The sequence below is a fragment of the Hippocampus zosterae genome, chromosome 1 (assembly GCF_025434085.1).
Source record: "Hippocampus zosterae strain Florida chromosome 1, ASM2543408v3, whole genome shotgun sequence".
Lineage (NCBI taxonomy): Eukaryota > Metazoa > Chordata > Actinopteri > Syngnathiformes > Syngnathidae > Hippocampus > Hippocampus zosterae.
In genome coordinates this window covers 42,213,573-42,231,474 of record NC_067451.1, presented here as the reverse complement: position 1 = coordinate 42,231,474, position 17,902 = coordinate 42,213,573, and the positions used below count along the sequence as shown (strand labels likewise).

Below are 17,902 nucleotides of genomic sequence, written 5' to 3'. Positions count from 1 at the left end.
GCCCACTTTTGCAACAAACATCAAATACCGCATCTGCGCGCTCGCAGAGGACCGAATGCGAGCCTGACAGGCTGCGCGCTCAAACCACCACGGGAGCGGGCCCCTCCTTCGTGCTCTCGGGAGGAGGTCATTAAATGAAAAAAAAATCACCCCACGACTCCATCCCCGACCCGCAAGTGCCATGTCTGCTATAAAGGGGACAATTTTCACGTTTTCCCTCGCTTACGCCCATACTACCCTGAGAACGCCCGATCTCGTCCGATCTCGGAAGCTAAGCAGGGTCGGGCCTGGTTAGTACTTGGATGGGAGACCGCCTGGGAATACCAGCTGCTGTAAGCTTTTGCACCCACCTCCAATTCTCAACACGATTCACTGCTCTTTCCAAAAATTTTGGCTTTCATTAGTCATTCAACTTTCACTTATCCTGTGGTTTGAAATCGTTTCCTTCACGTTGATTTGACAGATCAACGTCTCTTTGGAATAAAATTAATGTCCAACAGAGGGAGCCGTCTGCACGGGGTCGGTCATGATAGCACTTGGACATGAAACAGCTTGGGATTTCCGCCTGCTGGATGCCTTTCCACCTCCACTGGAAAAGCCCACTTTTGCAACAAACATCAAATACTGCATCTGCGTGCTCGCAGAGGACCGTATGCGAGCCTGACAGGCTGCGCGCTCAAACCACCACGGGAGCGGGCCCCTCCTTCGTGCTCTCGGGAGGAGGTCATTAAATGAAAAAAAAATCACCCCACTTCTCCATCCCCGACCCGCAAGTGCCGTGTCTGCTATAAAGGGGACAATTTTCACGTTTTCCCTCGCTTACGGCCATACTACCCTGAGAACGCCCGATCTCGTCCGATCTCGGAAGCTAAGCAGGGTCGGGCCTGGTTAGTACTTGGATGGGAGACCGCCTGGGAATACCAGGTGCTGTAAGCTTTTGCACCCACCTCCAATTCTCAACACGATTCACTGCTCTTTCCAAAAATTTTGGCATTCATTCGTCATTCAACTTTCACTTATCCTGTGGTTTAAAATCGTTTCCTTCACGTTGATTTGACAGATCAACGTCTCTTTGGAATAAAATTAATGTCCAACAGAGGGAGCCGTCTGCACGGGGTCGTTCATGATAGCACTTGGACATGAAACAGCTTGGGATTTCCGCCTGCTGGATGCCTTTGCACCTCCACTGGAAAAGCCCACTTTTGCAACAAACATCAAGTACAGCCTCTGCGCGCTCGCAGAGGACCGTATGCGAGCCTGACAGGCTGCGCGCTCAAACCACCACGGGAGCGGGCCCCTCCTTTGTGCACTCCGGAGGAGGTTTATTAAATGAAAAAAAATCACCCCCCATCCTCCATCCCCGACCCGCAAGTGCCGTGTCTGCTATAAAGGGGACAATTTTCACGTTTTCCCTCGCTTACGGCCATACTACCCTGAGAACGCCCGATCTCGTCCGATCTCGGAAGCTAAGCAGGGTCGGGCCTGGTTAGTACTTGGATGGGAGACCGCCTGGGAATACCAGGTGCTGTAAGCTTTTGCACCCACCTCCAATTCTCAACACGATTCACTGCTCTTTCCAAAAATTTTGGCATTCATTCGTCATTCAACTTTCACTTATCCTGTGGTTTGAAATCGTTTCCTTCACGTTGATTTGACAGATCAACGTCTCTTTGGAATAAAATTAATGTCCAACAGAGGGAGCCGTCTGCACGGGGATCGGTCATGATAGCACTTGGACATGAAACAGCTTGGGATTTCCGCCTGCTGGATGCCTTTGCACCTCCACTGGAAAAGCCCACTTTTGCAACAAACATCAAATACCGCATCTGCGCGCTCGCAGAGGACCGAATGCGAGCCTGACAGGCTGCGCGCTCAAACCACCACGGGAGCGGGCCCCTCCTTCGTGCTCTCGGGAGGAGGTCATTAAATGAAAAAAAAATCACCCCACGACTCCATCCCCGACCCGCAAGTGCCATGTCTGCTATAAAGGGGACAATTTTCACGTTTTCCCTCGCTTACGGCCATACTACCCTGAGAACGCCCGATCTCGTCCGATCTCGGAAGCTAAGCAGGGTCGGGCCTGGTTAGTACTTGGATGGGAGACCGCCTGGGAATACCAGCTGCTGTAAGCTTTTGCACCCACCTCCAATTCTCAACACGATTCACTGCTCTTTCCAAAAATTTTGGCTTTCATTAGTCATTCAACTTTCACTTATCCTGTGGTTTGAAATCGTTTCCTTCACGTTGATTTGACAGATCAACGTCTCTTTGGAATAAAATTAATGTCCAACAGAGGGAGCCGTCTGCACGGGGTCGGTCATGATAGCACTTGGACATGAAACAGCTTGGGATTTCCGCCTGCTGGATGCCTTTCCACCTCCACTGGAAAAGCCCACTTTTGCAACAAACATCAAATACTGCATCTGCGTGCTCGCAGAGGACCGTATGCGAGCCTGACAGGCTGCGCGCTCAAACCACCACGGGAGCGGGCCCCTCCTTCGTGCTCTCGGGAGGAGGTCATTAAATGAAAAAAAAATCACCCCACTACTCCATCCCCGACCCGCAAGTGCCTTGTCTGCTATAAAGGGGACAATTTTCACGTTTTCCCTCGCTTATGGCCATACTACCCTGAGAACGCCCGATCTCGTCCGATCTCGGAAGCTAAGCAGGGTCGGGCCTGGTTAGTACTTGGATGGGAGACCGCCTGGGAATACCAGGTGCTGTATGCTTTTGCACCCACCTCCAATTCTCAACACGATTCACTGCTCTTTCCAAAAATTTTGGCATTCATTCGTCATTCAACTTTCACTTATCCTGTGGTTTAAAATCGTTTCCTTCACGTTGATTTGACAGATCAACGTCTCTTTGGAATAAAATTAATGTCCAACAGAGGGAGCCGTCTGCACGGGGATCGGTCATGATAGCACTTGGACATGAAACAGCTTGGGATTTCCGCCTGCTGGATGCGTTTGCACCTCCACTGGAAAAGCCCACTTTTGCAACAAACATCAAATACCGCATCTGCGCGCTCGCAGAGGACCGTATGCGAGCCTGACAGGCTGCGCGCTCAAACCACCACGGGAGCAGGCCCCTCCTTCGTGCTCTCGGGAGGAGGTCATTAAATGAAAAAAAAATCACCCCACTACTCCATCCCCGACCCAGAAGTGCCCTGTCTGCTATAAAGAGGATAATTTTCGCGTTTTCCCTCGCTTACGGCCATACTACCCTGAGAACACCCGATCTCGTCTGATCTCGGAAGCTAAGCAGGGTAGGGCCTGGTTAGTACTTGGATGGGAGACCGCCTGGGAATACCAGGTGCTGTAAGCTTTTGCACCCACCTCCAATTCACAACACGATTCACTGCTCTTTCCAAAAATTTTGGCATTCATTCGTCATTCAACTTTCACTTATCCTGTGGTTTGAAATCGTTTCCTTCACGTTGATTTGACAGATCAACGTCTCTTTGGAATAAAATTAATGTCCAACAGAGGGAGCCGTCTGCACGGGGATCGGTCATGATAGCACTTGGACATGAAGCAGCTTGGGATTTCCGCCTGCTGGATGCCTTTGCACCTCCACTGGAAAAGCCCACTTTTGCAACAAACATCAAATACCGCATCTGCGTGCTCGCAGAGGACCGTATGCGAGCCTGACAGGCTGCGCGCTCAAACCACCACGGGAGCGGGCCCCTCCTTCGTGCTCTCGGGAGGAGGTCATTAAATGAAAAAAAAATCACCCCACTACTCCATCCCCGACCCGCAAGTGCCCTGTCTGCTATAAAGGGGACAATTTTCACATTTTCCCTCGCTTACGGCCATACTACCCTGAGAACGCCCGATCTCGTCCGATCTCGGAAGCTAAGCAGGGTCGGGCCTGGTTAGTACTTGAATGGGAGACCGCCTGGGAATACCAGGTGCTGTAAGCTTTTGCACCCACCTCCAATTCACAACACGATTCACTGCTCTTTCCAAAAATTTTGGCATTCATTCGTCATTCAACTTTCACTTATCCTGTGGTTTGAAATCGTTTCCTTCACGTTGATTTGACGGATCAACGTCTCTTTGGAATAAAATTAATGTCCAACAGAGGGAGACGTCTGCACGGGGATCGGTCATGATAGCACTTGGACATGAAGCAGCTTGGGATTTCCGCCTGCTGGATGCCTTTGCACCTCCACTGGAAAAGCCCACTTTTGCAACAAACATCAAATACTGCATCTGCGTGCTCGCAGAGGACCGTATGCGAGCCTGACAGGCTGCGCGCTCAAACCACCACGGGAGCGGGCCCCTCCTTCGTGCTCTCGGGAGGAGGTCATGAAATGAAAAAAAAATCACCCCACTACTCCATCCCCGACCCGCAAGTGCCTTGTCTGCTATAAAGGGGACAATTTTCGCGTTTTCCCTCGCTTATGGCCATACTACCCTGAGAACGCCCGATCTAGTCCGATCTCGGAAGCTAAGCAGGGTCGGGCCTGGTTAGTACTTGGATGGGAGACCACCTGGGAATACCAGGTGCTCTAAGCTTTTGCACCCACCTCCAATTCTCAACACGATTCACTGCTCTTTCCAAAAATTTTGGCTTTCATTAGTCAGTCAACTATCACTTATCCTGTGGTTTGAAATCGTTTCCTTCACGTTGATTTGACAGATCAACGTCTCTTTGGAATAAAATTAATGTCCGACAGAGGGAGCCGTCTGCACGGGGTCGGTCATGATAGCACTTGGACATGAAACAGCTTGGGATTTCCGCCTGCTGGATGCCTTTGCACCTCCACTGGAAAAGCCCACTTTTGCAACAAACATCAAATACTGCATCTGCGTGCTCGCAGAGGACCGTATGCGAGCCTGACAGGCTGCGCGCTCAAACCACCACGGGAGCGGGCCCCTCCTTCGTGCTCTCGGGAGGAGGTCATTAAATGAAAAAAAAATCACCACACTACTCCATCCTACCCGCAAGTGCCTTGTCTGCTATAAAGGGGACAATTTTCACGTTTTCCCTCGCTTACGGCCATACTACCCTGAGAACGCCCGATCTCGTCCGATCTCGGAAGCTAAGCAGGGTCGGGCCTGGTTAGTACTTGGATGGGAGACCGCCTGGGAATACCAGGTGCTGTAAGCTTTTGCACCCACCTCCAAATCACAACACGATTCACTGCTCTTTCCAAAAATTTTGGCATTCATTCCTCATTCAACTTTCACTTATCCTGTGGTTTGAAATCGTTTCCTTCACGTTGATTTGACAGATCAACGTCTCTTTGGAATAAAATTAATGTCCAACAGAGGGAGCCGTCAGCACGGGGATCGGTCATGATAGCACTTGGACATGAAGCAGCTTGGGATTTCCGCCTGCTGGATACCTTTGCACCTCCACTGGAAAAGCCCACTTTTGCAACAAACATCAAATACTGCATCTGCGTGCTCGCAGAGGACCGTATGCGAGCCTGACAGGCTGCGCGCTCAAACCACCACGGGAGCGGGCCCCTCCTTCGTGCTCTCGGGAGGAGGTCATTAAATGAAAAAAAAATCACCCCACTACTCCATCCCCGACCCGCAAGTGCCGTGTCTGCTATAAAGGGGACAATTTTCACGTTTTCCCTCGCTTACGGCCATACTACCCTGAGAACGCCCGATCTTGTCCGATCTCGGAAGCTAAGCAGGGTCGGGCCTGGTTAGTACTTGGATGGGAGACCGCCTGGGAATACCAGGTGCTGTAAGCTTTTGCACCCACCTCCAATTCTCAACACGATTCACTGCTCTTTCCAAAAATTTTGGCTTTCATTAGTCATTCAACTTTCACTTATCCTGTGGTTTGAAATCGTTTCCTTCACGTTGATTTGACAGATCAAGTTCTCTTTGGAATAAAATTAATGTCCAACAGAGGGAGCCGTCTGCACGGGGTCGTTCATGATAGCACTTGGACATGAAACAGCTTGGGATTTCCGCCTGCTGGATGCCTTTGCACCTCCACTGGAAAAGCCCACTTTTGCAACAAACATCAAGTACAGCCTCTGCGCGCTCGCAGAGGACCGTATGCGAGCCTGACAGGCTGCGCGCTCAAACCACCACGGGAGCGGGCCCCTCCTTTGTGCACTCCGGAGGAGGTTTATTAAATGAAAAAAAATCACCCCACTACTCCACCCCCGACCCAGAAGTGCCCTGTCTGCTATAAAGAGGACAATTTTCGCGTTTTCCCTCGCTTACGGCCATACTACCCTGAGAACGCCCGATCTCGTCCGATCTCGGAAGCTAAGCAGGGTCGGGCCTGGTTAGTACTTGGATGGGAGACCGCCTGGGAATACCAGGTGCTGTAAGCTTTTGCACCCACCTCCAATTCTCAACACGATTCACTGCTCTTTCCAAAAATTTTGGCATTCATTCGTCATTCAACTTTCACTTATCCTGTGGTTTAAAATCGTTTCCTTCACGTTGATTTGACAGATCAACGTCTCTTTGGAATAAAATTAATGTCCAACAGAGGGAGCCGTCTGCACGGGGATCGGTCATGATAGCACTTGGACATGAAACAGCTTGGGATTTCCGCCTGCTGGATGCCTTTGCACCTCCACTGGAAAAGCCCACTTTTGCAACAAACATCAAATACCGCATCTGCGCGCTCGCAGAGGACCGAATGCGAGCCTGACAGGCTGCGCGCTCAAACCACCACGGGAGCGGGCCCCTCCTTCGTGCTCTCGGGAGGAGGTCATTAAATGAAAAAAAAATCACCCCACGACTCCATCCCCGACCCGCAAGTGCCATGTCTGCTATAAAGGGGACAATTTTCACGTTTTCCCTCGCTTACGCTCATACTACCCTGAGAACGCCCGATCTCGTCCGATCTCGGAAGCTAAGCAGGGTCGGGCCTGGTTAGTACTTGGATGGGAGACCGCCTGGGAATACCAGCTGCTGTAAGCTTTTGCACCCACCTCCAATTCTCAACACGATTCACTGCTCTTTCCAAAAATTTTGGCTTTCATTAGTCATTCAACTTTCACTTATCCTGTGGTTTGAAATCGTTTCCTTCACGTTGATTTGACAGATCAACGTCTCTTTGGAATAAAATTAATGTCCAACAGAGGGAGCCGTCTGCACGGGGTCGGTCATGATAGCACTTGGACATGAAACAGCTTGGGATTTCCGCCTGCTGGATGCCTTTCCACCTCCACTGGAAAAGCCCACTTTTGCAACAAACATCAAATACTGCATCTGCGTGCTCGCAGAGGACCGTATGCGAGCCTGACAGGCTGCGCGCTCAAACCACCACGGGAGCGGGCCCCTCCTTCGTGCTCTCGGGAGGAGGTCATTAAATGAAAAAAAAATCACCCCACTTCTCCATCCCCGACCCGCAAGTGCCGTGTCTGCTATAAAGGGGACAATTTTCACGTTTTCCCTCGCTTACGGCCATACTACCCTGAGAACGCCCGATCTCGTCCGATCTCGGAAGCTAAGCAGGGTCGGGCCTGGTTAGTACTTGGATGGGAGACCGCCTGGGAATACCAGGTGCTGTAAGCTTTTGCACCCACCTCCAATTCTCAACACGATTCACTGCTCTTTCCAAAAATTTTGGCATTCATTCGTCATTCAACTTTCACTTATCCTGTGGTTTAAAATCGTTTCCTTCACGTTGATTTGACAGATCAACGTCTCTTTGGAATAAAATTAATGTCCAACAGAGGGAGCCGTCTGCACGGGAATCGGTAATGATAGCACTTGGACATGAAACAGCTTGGGATTTCCGCCTGCTGGATGCCTATGCACCTCCACTGGAAAAGCCCACTTTTGCAACAGACATCAAGTACAGCCTCTGCGCGCTCGCAGAGGACCGTATGCGAGCCTGACAGGCTGCGCGCTCAAACCACCACGGGAGCGGGCCCCTCCTTTGTGCACTCCGGAGGAGGTTTATTAAATGAAAAAAAATCACCCCACTACTCCACCCCCGACCCAGAAGTGCCTTGTCTGCTATAAAGAGGACAATTTTCGCGTTTTCCCTCGCTTACGGCCATACTACCCTGAGAACGCCCGATCTCGTCCGATCTCGGAAGCTAAGCAGGGTCGGGCCTGGTTAGTACTTGGATGGGAGACCGCCTGGGAATACCAGGTGCTGTAAGCTTTTGCACCCACCTCCAATTCTCAACACGATTCACTGCTCTTTCCAAAAATTTTGGCATTCATTCGTCATTCAACTTTCACTTATCCTGTGGTTTGAAATCGTTTCCTTCACGTTGATTTGACAGATCAACGTCTCTTTGGAATAAAATTAATGTCCAACAGAGGGAGCCGTCTGCACGGGGATCGGTCATGATAGCACTTGGACATGAAACAGCTTGGGATTTCCGCCTGCTGGATGCCTTTGCACCTCCACTGGAAAAGCCCACTTTTGCAACAAACATCAAATACCGCATCTGCGCGCTCGCAGAGGACCGAATGCGAGCCTGACAGGCTGCGCGCTCAAACCACCACGGGAGCGGGCCCCTCCTTCGTGCTCTCGGGAGGAGGTCATTAAATGAAAAAAAAATCACCCCACGACTCCATCCCCGACCCGCAAGTGCCATGTCTGCTATAAAGGGGACAATTTTCACGTTTTCCCTCGCTTACGGCCATGCTACCCTGAGAACGCCCGATCTCGTCCGATCTCGGAAGCTAAGCAGGGTCGGGCCTGGTTAGTACTTGGATGGGAGACCGCCTGGGAATACCAGCTGCTGTAAGCTTTTGCACCCACCTCCAATTCTCAACACGATTCACTGCTCTTTCCAAAAATTTTGGCTTTCATTAGTCATTCAACTTTCACTTATCCTGTGGTTTGAAATCGTTTCCTTCACGTTGATTTGACAGATCAACGTCTCTTTGGAATAAAATTAATGTCCAACAGAGGGAGCCGTCTGCACGGGGTCGGTCATGATAGCACTTGGACATGAAACAGCTTGGGATTTCCGCCTGCTGGATGCCTTTCCACCTCCACTGGAAAAGCCCACTTTTGCAACAAACATCAAATACTGCATCTGCGTGCTCGCAGAGGACCGTATGCGAGCCTGACAGGCTGCGCGCTCAAACCACCACGGGAGCGGGCCCCTCCTTCGTGCTCTCGGGAGGAGGTCATTAAATGAAAAAAAAATCACCCCACTACTCCATCCCCGACCCGCAAGTGCCTTGTCTGCTATAAAGGGGACAATTTTCACGTTTTCCCTCGCTTATGGCCATACTACCCTGAGAACGCCCGATCTCGTCCGATCTCGGAAGCTAAGCAGGGTCGGGCCTGGTTAGTACTTGGATGGGAGACCGCCTGGGAATACCAGGTGCTGTAAGCTTTTGCACCCACCTCCAATTCTCAACACGATTCACTGCTCTTTCCAAAAATTTTGGCATTCATTCGTCATTCAACTTTCACTTATCCTGTGGTTTAAAATCGTTTCCTTCACGTTGATTTGACAGATCAACGTCTCTTTGGAATAAAATTAATGTCCAACAGAGGGAGCCGTCTGCACGGGGATCGGTCATGATAGCACTTGGACATGAAACAGCTTGGGATTTCCGCCTGCTGGATGCGTTTGCACCTCCACTGGAAAAGCCCACTTTTGCAACAAACATCAAATACCGCATCTGCGCGCTCGCAGAGGACCGTATGCGAGCCTGACAGGCTGCGCGCTCAAACCACCACGGGAGCAGGCCCCTCCTTCGTGCTCTCGGGAGGAGGTCATTAAATGAAAAAAAAATCACCCCACTACTCCATCCCCGACCCGCAAGTGCCGTGTCTGCTATAAAGGGGACAATTTTCACGTTTTCCCTCGCTTACGGCCATACTACCCTGAGAACGCCCGATCTCGTCCGATCTCGGAAGCTAAGCAGGGTCGGGCCTGGTTAGTACTTGGATGGGAGACCGCCTGGGAATACCAGGTGCTGTAAGCTTTTGCACCCACCTCCAATTCTCAACACGATTCACTGCTCTTTCCAAAAATTTTGGCTTTCATTAGTCATTCAACTTTCACTTATCCTGTGGTTTGAAATCGTTTCCTTCACGTTGATTTGACAGATCAAGTTCTCTTTGGAATAAAATTAATGTCCAACAGAGGGAGCCGTCTGCACGGGGTCGTTCATGATAGCACTTGGACATGAAACAGCTTGGGATTTCCGCCTGCTGGATGCCTTTGCACCTCCACTGGAAAAGCCCACTTTTGCAACAAACATCAAATACTGCATCTGCGTGCTCGCAGAGGACCGTATGCGAGCCTGACAGGCTGCGCGCTCAAACCACCACGGGAGCGGGCCCCTCCTTCGTGCTCTCGGGAGGAGGTCATTAAATGAAAAAAAAATCACCCCACTACTCCATCCCCGACCCGCAAGTGCCGTGTCTGCTATAAAGGGGACAATTTTCACGTTTTCCCTCGCTTACGGCCATACTACCCTGAGAACGCCCGATCTCGTCCGATCTCGGAAGCTAAGCAGGGTCGGGCCTGGTTAGTACTTGGATGGGAGACCGCCTGGGAATACCAGGTGCTGTAAGCTTTTGCACCCACCTCCAATTCTCAACACGATTCACTGCTCTTTCCAAAAATTTTGGCTTTCATTAGTCATTCAACTTTCACTTATCGTGTGGTTTGAAATCGTTTCCTTCACGTTGATTTGACAGATCAAGTTCTCTTTGGAATAAAATTAATGTCCAACAGAGGGAGCCGTCTGCACGGGGTCGTTCATGATAGCACTTGGACATGAAACAGCTTGGGATTTCCGCCTGCTGGATGCCTTTGCACCTCCACTGGAAAAGCCCACTTTTGCAACAAACATCAAATACTGCATCTGCGTGCTCGCAGAGGACCGTATGCGAGCCTGACAGGCTGCGCGCTCAAACCACCACGGGAGCGGGCCCCTCCTTCGTGCTCTCGGGAGGAGGTCATTAAATGAAAAAAAAATCACCCCACTACTCCATCCCCGACCCGCAAGTGCCGTGTCTGCTATAAAGGGGACAATTTTCACGTTTTCCCTCGCTTACGGCCATACTACCCTGAGAACGCCCGATCTCGTCCGATCTCGGAAGCTAAGCAGGGTCGGGCCTGGTTAGTACTTGGATGGGAGACCGCCTGGGAATACCAGGTGCTGTAAGCTTTTGCACCCACCTCCAATTCTCAACACGATTCACTGCTCTTTCCAAAAATTTTGGCATTCATTCGTCATTCAACTTTCACTTATCCTGTGGTTTAAAATCGTTTCCTTCACGTTGATTTGACAGATCAACGTCTCTTTGGAATAAAATTAATGTCCAACAGAGGGAGCCGTCTGCACGGGAATCGGTAATGATAGCACTTGGACATGAAACAGCTTGGGATTTCCGCCTGCTGGATGCCTATGCACCTCCACTGGAAAAGCCCACTTTTGCAACAGACATCAAGTACAGCCTCTGCGCGCTCGCAGAGGACCGTATGCGAGCCTGACAGGCTGCGCGCTCAAACCACCACGGGAGCGGGCCCCTCCTTTGTGCACTCCGGAGGAGGTTTATTAAATGAAAAAAAATCACCCCACTACTCCACCCCCGACCCAGAAGTGCCCTGTCTGCTATAAAGAGGACAATTTTCGCGTTTTCCCTCGCTTACGGCCATACTACCCTGAGAACGCCCGATCTCGTCCGATCTCGGAAGCTAAGCAGGGTCGGGCCTGGTTAGTACTTGGATGGGAGACCGCCTGGGAATACCAGGTGCTGTAAGCTTTTGCACCCACCTCCAATTCTCAACACGATTCACTGCTCTTTCCAAAAATTTTGGCATTCATTCGTCATTCAACTTTCACTTATCCTGTGGTTTGAAATCGTTTCCTTCACGTTGATTTGACAGATCAACGTCTCTTTGGAATAAAATTAATGTCCAACAGAGGGAGCCGTCTGCACGGGGATCGGTCATGATAGCACTTGGACATGAAACAGCTTGGGATTTCCGCCTGCTGGATGCCTTTGCACCTCCACTGGAAAAGCCCACTTTTGCAACAAACATCAAATACCGCATCTGCGCGCTCGCAGAGGACCGAATGCGAGCCTGACAGGCTGCGCGCTCAAACCACCACGGGAGCGGGCCCCTCCTTCGTGCTCTCGGGAGGAGGTCATTAAATGAAAAAAAAAAATCACCCCACGACTCCATCCCCGACCCGCAAGTGCCATGTCTGCTATAAAGGGGACAATTTTCACGTTTTCCCTCGCTTACGCCCATACTACCCTGAGAACGCCCGATCTCGTCCGATCTCGGAAGCTAAGCAGGGTCGGGCCTGGTTAGTACTTGGATGGGAGACCACCTGGGAATACCAGCTGCTGTAAGCTTTTGCACCCACCTCCAATTCTCAACACGATTCACTGCTCTTTCCAAAAATTTTGGCTTTCATTAGTCATTCAACTTTCACTTATCCTGTGGTTTAAAATCGTTTCCTTCACGTTGATTTGACAGATCAACGTCTCTTTGGAATAAAATTAATGTCCAACAGAGGGAGCCGTCTGCACGGGGATCGGTCACGATAGCACTTGGACATGAAACAGCTTGGGATTTCCGCCTGCTGGATGCGTTTGCACCTCCACTGGAAAAGCCCACTTTTGCAACAAACATCAAATACCGCATCTGCGCGCTCGCAGAGGACCGTATGCGAGCCTGACAGGCTGCGCGCTCAAACCACCACGGGAGCAGGCCCCTCCTTCGTGCTCTCGGGAGGAGGTCATTAAATGAAAAAAAAATCACCCCACTACTCCATCCCCGACCCGCAAGTGCCGTGTCTGCTATAAAGGGGACAATTTTCACGTTTTCCCTCGCTTACGGCCATACTACCCTGAGAACGCCCGATCTCGTCCGATCTCGGAAGCTAAGCAGGGTCGGGCCTGGTTAGTACTTGGATGGGAGACCGCCTGGGAATACCAGGTGCTGTAAGCTTTTGCACCCACCTCCAATTCTCAACACGATTCACTGCTCTTTCCAAAAATTTTGGCTTTCATTAGTCATTCAACTTTCACTTATCCTGTGGTTTGAAATCGTTTCCTTCACGTTGATTTGACAGATCAAGTTCTCTTTGGAATAAAATTAATGTCCAACAGAGGGAGCCGTCTGCACGGGGTCGTTCATGATAGCACTTGGACATGAAACAGCTTGGGATTTCCGCCTGCTGGATGCCTTTGCACCTCCACTGGAAAAGCCCACTTTTGCAACAAACATCAAATACTGCATCTGCGTGCTCGCAGAGGACCGTATGCGAGCCTGACAGGCTGCGCGCTCAAACCACCACGGGAGCGGGCCCCTCCTTCGTGCTCTCGGGAGGAGGTCATTAAATGAAAAAAAAATCACCCCACTACTCCATCCCCGACCCGCAAGTGCCGTGTCTGCTATAAAGGGGACAATTTTCACGTTTTCCCTCGCTTACGGCCATACTACCCTGAGAACGCCCGATCTCGTCCGATCTCGGAAGCTAAGCAGGGTCGGGCCTGGTTAGTACTTGGATGGGAGACCGCCTGGGAATACCAGGTGCTGTAAGCTTTTGCACCCACCTCCAATTCTCAACACGATTCACTGCTCTTTCCAAAAATTTTGGCTTTCATTAGTCATTCAACTTTCACTTATCCTGTGGTTTGAAATCGTTTCCTTCACGTTGATTTGACAGATCAAGTTCTCTTTGGAATAAAATTAATGTCCAACAGAGGGAGCCGTCTGCACGGGGTCGTTCATGATAGCACTTGGACATGAAACAGCTTGGGATTTCCGCCTGCTGGATGCCTTTGCACCTCCACTGGAAAAGCCCACTTTTGCAACAAACATCAAATACTGCATCTGCGTGCTCGCAGAGGACCGTATGCGAGCCTGACAGGCTGCGCGCTCAAACCACCACGGGAGCGGGCCCCTCCTTCGTGCTCTCGGGAGGAGGTCATTAAATGAAAAAAAAATCACCCCACTACTCCATCCCCGACCCGCAAGTGCCGTGTCTGCTATAAAGGGGACAATTTTCACGTTTTCCCTCGCTTACGGCCATACTACCCTGAGAACGCCCGATCTCGTCCGATCTCGGAAGCTAAGCAGGGTCGGGCCTGGTTAGTACTTGGATGGGAGACCGCCTGGGAATACCAGGTGCTGTAAGCTTTTGCACCCACCTCCAATTCTCAACACGATTCACTGCTCTTTCCAAAAATTTTGGCATTCATTCGTCATTCACTTTCACTTATCCTGTGGTTTAAAATCGTTTCCTTCACGTTGATTTGACAGATCAACGTCTCTTTGGAATAAAATTAATGTCCAACAGAGGGAGCCGTCTGCACGGGAATCGGTAATGATAGCACTTGGACATGAAACAGCTTGGGATTTCCGCCTGCTGGATGCCTATGCACCTCCACTGGAAAAGCCCACTTTTGCAACAGACATCAAGTACAGCCTCTGCGCGCTCGCAGAGGACCGTATGCGAGCCTGACAGGCTGCGCGCTCAAACCACCACGGGAGCGGGCCCCTCCTTTGTGCACTCCGGAGGAGGTTTATTAAATGAAAAAAAATCACCCCACTACTCCACCCCCGACCCAGAAGTGCCCTGTCTGCTATAAAGAGGACAATTTTCGCGTTTTCCCTCGCTTACGGCCATACTACCCTGAGAACGCCCGATCTCGTCCGATCTCGGAAGCTAAGCAGGGTCGGGCCTGGTTAGTACTTGGATGGGAGACCGCCTGGGAATACCAGGTGCTGTAAGCTTTTGCACCCACCTCCAATTCTCAACACGATTCACTGCTCTTTCCAAAAATTTTGGCATTCATTCGTCATTCAACTTTCACTTATCCTGTGGTTTGAAATCGTTTCCTTCACGTTGATTTGACAGATCAACGTCTCTTTGGAATAAAATTAATGTCCAACAGAGGGAGCCGTCTGCACGGGGATCGGTCATGATAGCACTTGGACATGAAACAGCTTGGGATTTCCGCCTGCTGGATGCCTTTGCACCTCCACTGGAAAAGCCCACTTTTGCAACAAACATCAAATACCGCATCTGCGCGCTCGCAGAGGACCGAATGCGAGCCTGACAGGCTGCGCGCTCAAACCACCACGGGAGCGGGCCCCTCCTTCGTGCTCTCGGGAGGAGGTCATTAAATGAAAAAAAAAATCACCCCACGACTCCATCCCCGACCCGCAAGTGCCATGTCTGCTATAAAGGGGACAATTTTCACGTTTTCCCTCGCTTACGCCCATACTACCCTGAGAACGCCCGATCTCGTCCGATCTCGGAAGCTAAGCAGGGTCGGGCCTGGTTAGTACTTGGATGGGAGACCGCCTGGGAATACCAGCTGCTGTAAGCTTTTGCACCCACCTCCAATTCTCAACACGATTCACTGCTCTTTCCAAAAATTTTGGCTTTCATTAGTCATTCAACTTTCACTTATCCTGTGGTTTGAAATCGTTTCCTTCACGTTGATTTGACAGATCAACGTCTCTTTGGAATAAAATTAATGTCCAACAGAGGGAGCCGTCTGCACGGGGTCGGTCATGATAGCACTTGGACATGAAACAGCTTGGGATTTCCGCCTGCTGGATGCCTTTCCACCTCCACTGGAAAAGCCCACTTTTGCAACAAACATCAAATACTGCATCTGCGTGCTCGCAGAGGACCGTATGCGAGCCTGACAGGCTGCGCGCTCAAACCACCACGGGAGCGGGCCCCTCCTTCGTGCTCCCGGGAGGAGGTCATTAAATGAAAAAAAAATCACCCCACTTCTCCATCCCCGACCCGCAAGTGCCGTGTCTGCTATAAAGGGGACAATTTTCACGTATTTCCTCGCTTACGGCCATACTACCCTGAGAACGCCCGATCTCGTCCGATCTCGGAAGCTAAGCAGGGTCGGGCCTGGTTAGTACTTGGATGGGAGACCGCCTGGGAATACCAGGTGCTGTAAGCTTTTGCACCCACCTCCAATTCTCAACACGATTCACTGCTCTTTCCAAAAATTTTGGCATTCATTCGTCATTCAACTTTCACTTATCCTGTGGTTTAAAATCGTTTCCTTCACGTTGATTTGACAGATCAACGTCTCTTTGGAATAAAATTAATGTCCAACAGAGGGAGCCGTCTGCACGGGAATCGGTAATGATAGCACTTGGACATGAAACAGCTTGGGATTTCCGCCTGCTGGATGCCTATGCACCTCCACTGGAAAAGCCCACTTTTGCAACAGACATCAAGTACAGCCTCTGCGCGCTCGCAGAGGACCGTATGCGAGCCTGACAGGCTGCGCGCTCAAACCACCACGGGAGCGGGCCCCTCCTTTGTGCACTCCGGAGGAGGTTTATTAAATGAAAAAAAATCACCCCACTACTCCACCCCCGACCCAGAAGTGCCTTGTCTGCTATAAAGAGGACAATTTTCGCGTTTTCCCTCGCTTACGGCCATACTACCCTGAGAACGCCCGATCTCGTCCGATCTCGGAAGCTAAGCATGGTCGGGCCTGGTTAGTACTTGGATGGGAGACCGCCTGGGAATACCAGGTGCTGTAAGCTTTTGCACCCACCTCCAATTCTCAACACGATTCACTGCTCTTTCCAAAAATTTTGGCATTCATTCGTCATTCAACTTTCACTTATCCTGTGGTTTGAAATCGTTTCCTTCACGTTGATTTGACAGATCAACGTCTCTTTGGAATAAAATTAATGTCCAACAGAGGGAGCCGTCTGCACGGGGATCGGTCATGATAGCACTTGGACATGAAACAGCTTGGGATTTCCGCCTGCTGGATGCCTTTGCACCTCCACTGGAAAAGCCCACTTTTGCAACAAACATCAAATACCGCATCTGCGCGCTCGCAGAGGACCGAATGCGAGCCTGACAGGCTGCGCGCTCAAACCACCACGGGAGCGGGCCCCTCCTTCGTGCTCTCGGGAGGAGGTCATTAAATGAAAAAAAAATCACCCCACGACTCCATCCCCGACCCGCAAGTGCCATGTCTGCTATAAAGGGGACAATTTTCACGTTTTCCCTCGCTTACGGCCATACTACCCTGAGAACGCCCGATCTCGTCCGATCTCGGAAGCTAAGCAGGGTCGGGCCTGGTTAGTACTTGGATGGGAGACCGCCTGGGAATACCAGCTGCTGTAAGCTTTTGCACCCACCTCCAATTCTCAACACGATTCACTGCTCTTTCCAAAAATTTTGGCTTTCATTAGTCATTCAACTTTCACTTATCCTGTGGTTTGAAATCGTTTCCTTCACGTTGATTTGACAGATCAACGTCTCTTTGGAATAAAATTAATGTCCAACAGAGGGAGCCGTCTGCACGGGGTCGGTCATGATAGCACTTGGACATGAAACAGCTTGGGATTTCCGCCTGCTGGATGCCTTTCCACCTCCACTGGAAAAGCCCACTTTTGCAACAAACATCAAATACTGCATCTGCGTGCTCGCAGAGGACCGTATGCGAGCCTGACAGGCTGCGCGCTCAAACCACCACGGGAGCGGGCCCCTCCTTCGTGCTCTCGGGAGGAGGTCATTAAATGAAAAAAAAATCACCCCACTACTCCATCCCCGACCCGCAAGTGCCTTGTCTGCTATAAAGGGGACAATTTTCACGTTTTCCCTCGCTTATGGCCATACTACCCTGAGAACGCCCGATCTCGTCCGATCTCGGAAGCTAAGCAGGGTCGGGCCTGGTTAGTACTTGGATGGGAGACCGCCTGGGAATACCAGGTGCTGTATGCTTTTGCACCCACCTCCAATTCTCAACACGATTCACTGCTCTTTCCAAAAATTTTGGCATTCATTCGTCATTCAACTTTCACTTATCCTGTGGTTTAAAATCGTTTCCTTCACGTTGATTTGACAGATCAACGTCTCTTTGGAATAAAATTAATGTCCAACAGAGGGAGCCGTCTGCACGGGGATCGGTCATGATAGCACTTGGACATGAAACAGCTTGGGATTTCCGCCTGCTG

General features: G+C 50.7%; 30 non-coding genes across 30 annotated transcripts; all 30 read left to right on the top strand.

Annotated features, from left to right (window-relative positions):
* Positions 1-220: 220 nt before the first annotated feature.
* On the top strand, positions 221-339 carry LOC127615819 (5S ribosomal RNA). The gene has a single exon (XR_007966964.1). It is a non-coding gene; the product is annotated as a 5S ribosomal RNA (ribosomal RNA).
* A 478-nt stretch (positions 340-817) lies between these two features.
* LOC127612088 (5S ribosomal RNA) lies at positions 818-936 on the top strand. Its single transcript, XR_007965566.1, has one exon. It is a non-coding gene; the product is annotated as a 5S ribosomal RNA (ribosomal RNA).
* Positions 937-1,415: 479 nt separating this feature from the next.
* On the top strand, positions 1,416-1,534 carry LOC127612084 (5S ribosomal RNA). Its single transcript, XR_007965565.1, has one exon. It is a non-coding gene; the product is annotated as a 5S ribosomal RNA (ribosomal RNA).
* Positions 1,535-2,013: 479 nt separating this feature from the next.
* On the top strand, positions 2,014-2,132 carry LOC127614985 (5S ribosomal RNA). The gene has a single exon (XR_007966774.1). It is a non-coding gene; the product is annotated as a 5S ribosomal RNA (ribosomal RNA).
* Positions 2,133-2,610: 478 nt separating this feature from the next.
* Positions 2,611-2,729, top strand: LOC127614443 (5S ribosomal RNA). The gene has a single exon (XR_007966516.1). It is a non-coding gene; the product is annotated as a 5S ribosomal RNA (ribosomal RNA).
* Positions 2,730-3,208: 479 nt separating this feature from the next.
* LOC127588311 (5S ribosomal RNA) lies at positions 3,209-3,327 on the top strand. Its single transcript, XR_007959044.1, has one exon. It is a non-coding gene; the product is annotated as a 5S ribosomal RNA (ribosomal RNA).
* Positions 3,328-3,806: 479 nt separating this feature from the next.
* LOC127613354 (5S ribosomal RNA) lies at positions 3,807-3,925 on the top strand. Its single transcript, XR_007966164.1, has one exon. It is a non-coding gene; the product is annotated as a 5S ribosomal RNA (ribosomal RNA).
* Positions 3,926-4,404: 479 nt separating this feature from the next.
* LOC127615366 (5S ribosomal RNA) lies at positions 4,405-4,523 on the top strand. Its single transcript, XR_007966912.1, has one exon. It is a non-coding gene; the product is annotated as a 5S ribosomal RNA (ribosomal RNA).
* A 476-nt stretch (positions 4,524-4,999) lies between these two features.
* LOC127612079 (5S ribosomal RNA) lies at positions 5,000-5,118 on the top strand. The gene has a single exon (XR_007965564.1). It is a non-coding gene; the product is annotated as a 5S ribosomal RNA (ribosomal RNA).
* Positions 5,119-5,597: 479 nt separating this feature from the next.
* Positions 5,598-5,716, top strand: LOC127613929 (5S ribosomal RNA). Its single transcript, XR_007966371.1, has one exon. It is a non-coding gene; the product is annotated as a 5S ribosomal RNA (ribosomal RNA).
* A 478-nt stretch (positions 5,717-6,194) lies between these two features.
* LOC127612068 (5S ribosomal RNA) lies at positions 6,195-6,313 on the top strand. Its single transcript, XR_007965559.1, has one exon. It is a non-coding gene; the product is annotated as a 5S ribosomal RNA (ribosomal RNA).
* A 479-nt stretch (positions 6,314-6,792) lies between these two features.
* Positions 6,793-6,911, top strand: LOC127615915 (5S ribosomal RNA). The gene has a single exon (XR_007966992.1). It is a non-coding gene; the product is annotated as a 5S ribosomal RNA (ribosomal RNA).
* Positions 6,912-7,389: 478 nt separating this feature from the next.
* LOC127612064 (5S ribosomal RNA) lies at positions 7,390-7,508 on the top strand. The gene has a single exon (XR_007965558.1). It is a non-coding gene; the product is annotated as a 5S ribosomal RNA (ribosomal RNA).
* A 479-nt stretch (positions 7,509-7,987) lies between these two features.
* LOC127612059 (5S ribosomal RNA) lies at positions 7,988-8,106 on the top strand. Its single transcript, XR_007965557.1, has one exon. It is a non-coding gene; the product is annotated as a 5S ribosomal RNA (ribosomal RNA).
* A 479-nt stretch (positions 8,107-8,585) lies between these two features.
* Positions 8,586-8,704, top strand: LOC127615215 (5S ribosomal RNA). The gene has a single exon (XR_007966850.1). It is a non-coding gene; the product is annotated as a 5S ribosomal RNA (ribosomal RNA).
* A 478-nt stretch (positions 8,705-9,182) lies between these two features.
* On the top strand, positions 9,183-9,301 carry LOC127613146 (5S ribosomal RNA). The gene has a single exon (XR_007966081.1). It is a non-coding gene; the product is annotated as a 5S ribosomal RNA (ribosomal RNA).
* Positions 9,302-9,780: 479 nt separating this feature from the next.
* On the top strand, positions 9,781-9,899 carry LOC127612054 (5S ribosomal RNA). The gene has a single exon (XR_007965555.1). It is a non-coding gene; the product is annotated as a 5S ribosomal RNA (ribosomal RNA).
* A 478-nt stretch (positions 9,900-10,377) lies between these two features.
* On the top strand, positions 10,378-10,496 carry LOC127612050 (5S ribosomal RNA). The gene has a single exon (XR_007965554.1). It is a non-coding gene; the product is annotated as a 5S ribosomal RNA (ribosomal RNA).
* A 478-nt stretch (positions 10,497-10,974) lies between these two features.
* LOC127612047 (5S ribosomal RNA) lies at positions 10,975-11,093 on the top strand. Its single transcript, XR_007965553.1, has one exon. It is a non-coding gene; the product is annotated as a 5S ribosomal RNA (ribosomal RNA).
* Positions 11,094-11,572: 479 nt separating this feature from the next.
* LOC127612041 (5S ribosomal RNA) lies at positions 11,573-11,691 on the top strand. The gene has a single exon (XR_007965552.1). It is a non-coding gene; the product is annotated as a 5S ribosomal RNA (ribosomal RNA).
* Positions 11,692-12,172: 481 nt separating this feature from the next.
* On the top strand, positions 12,173-12,291 carry LOC127615564 (5S ribosomal RNA). Its single transcript, XR_007966931.1, has one exon. It is a non-coding gene; the product is annotated as a 5S ribosomal RNA (ribosomal RNA).
* A 479-nt stretch (positions 12,292-12,770) lies between these two features.
* LOC127612037 (5S ribosomal RNA) lies at positions 12,771-12,889 on the top strand. The gene has a single exon (XR_007965551.1). It is a non-coding gene; the product is annotated as a 5S ribosomal RNA (ribosomal RNA).
* Positions 12,890-13,367: 478 nt separating this feature from the next.
* Positions 13,368-13,486, top strand: LOC127612034 (5S ribosomal RNA). The gene has a single exon (XR_007965550.1). It is a non-coding gene; the product is annotated as a 5S ribosomal RNA (ribosomal RNA).
* A 478-nt stretch (positions 13,487-13,964) lies between these two features.
* LOC127612033 (5S ribosomal RNA) lies at positions 13,965-14,083 on the top strand. The gene has a single exon (XR_007965549.1). It is a non-coding gene; the product is annotated as a 5S ribosomal RNA (ribosomal RNA).
* Positions 14,084-14,561: 478 nt separating this feature from the next.
* On the top strand, positions 14,562-14,680 carry LOC127612031 (5S ribosomal RNA). The gene has a single exon (XR_007965547.1). It is a non-coding gene; the product is annotated as a 5S ribosomal RNA (ribosomal RNA).
* Positions 14,681-15,160: 480 nt separating this feature from the next.
* On the top strand, positions 15,161-15,279 carry LOC127615815 (5S ribosomal RNA). Its single transcript, XR_007966963.1, has one exon. It is a non-coding gene; the product is annotated as a 5S ribosomal RNA (ribosomal RNA).
* Positions 15,280-15,757: 478 nt separating this feature from the next.
* Positions 15,758-15,876, top strand: LOC127612028 (5S ribosomal RNA). Its single transcript, XR_007965546.1, has one exon. It is a non-coding gene; the product is annotated as a 5S ribosomal RNA (ribosomal RNA).
* Positions 15,877-16,355: 479 nt separating this feature from the next.
* LOC127613878 (5S ribosomal RNA) lies at positions 16,356-16,474 on the top strand. Its single transcript, XR_007966354.1, has one exon. It is a non-coding gene; the product is annotated as a 5S ribosomal RNA (ribosomal RNA).
* Positions 16,475-16,953: 479 nt separating this feature from the next.
* On the top strand, positions 16,954-17,072 carry LOC127614980 (5S ribosomal RNA). The gene has a single exon (XR_007966771.1). It is a non-coding gene; the product is annotated as a 5S ribosomal RNA (ribosomal RNA).
* Positions 17,073-17,550: 478 nt separating this feature from the next.
* LOC127614438 (5S ribosomal RNA) lies at positions 17,551-17,669 on the top strand. The gene has a single exon (XR_007966515.1). It is a non-coding gene; the product is annotated as a 5S ribosomal RNA (ribosomal RNA).
* The last annotated feature ends 233 nt before the right edge of the window (positions 17,670-17,902 follow it).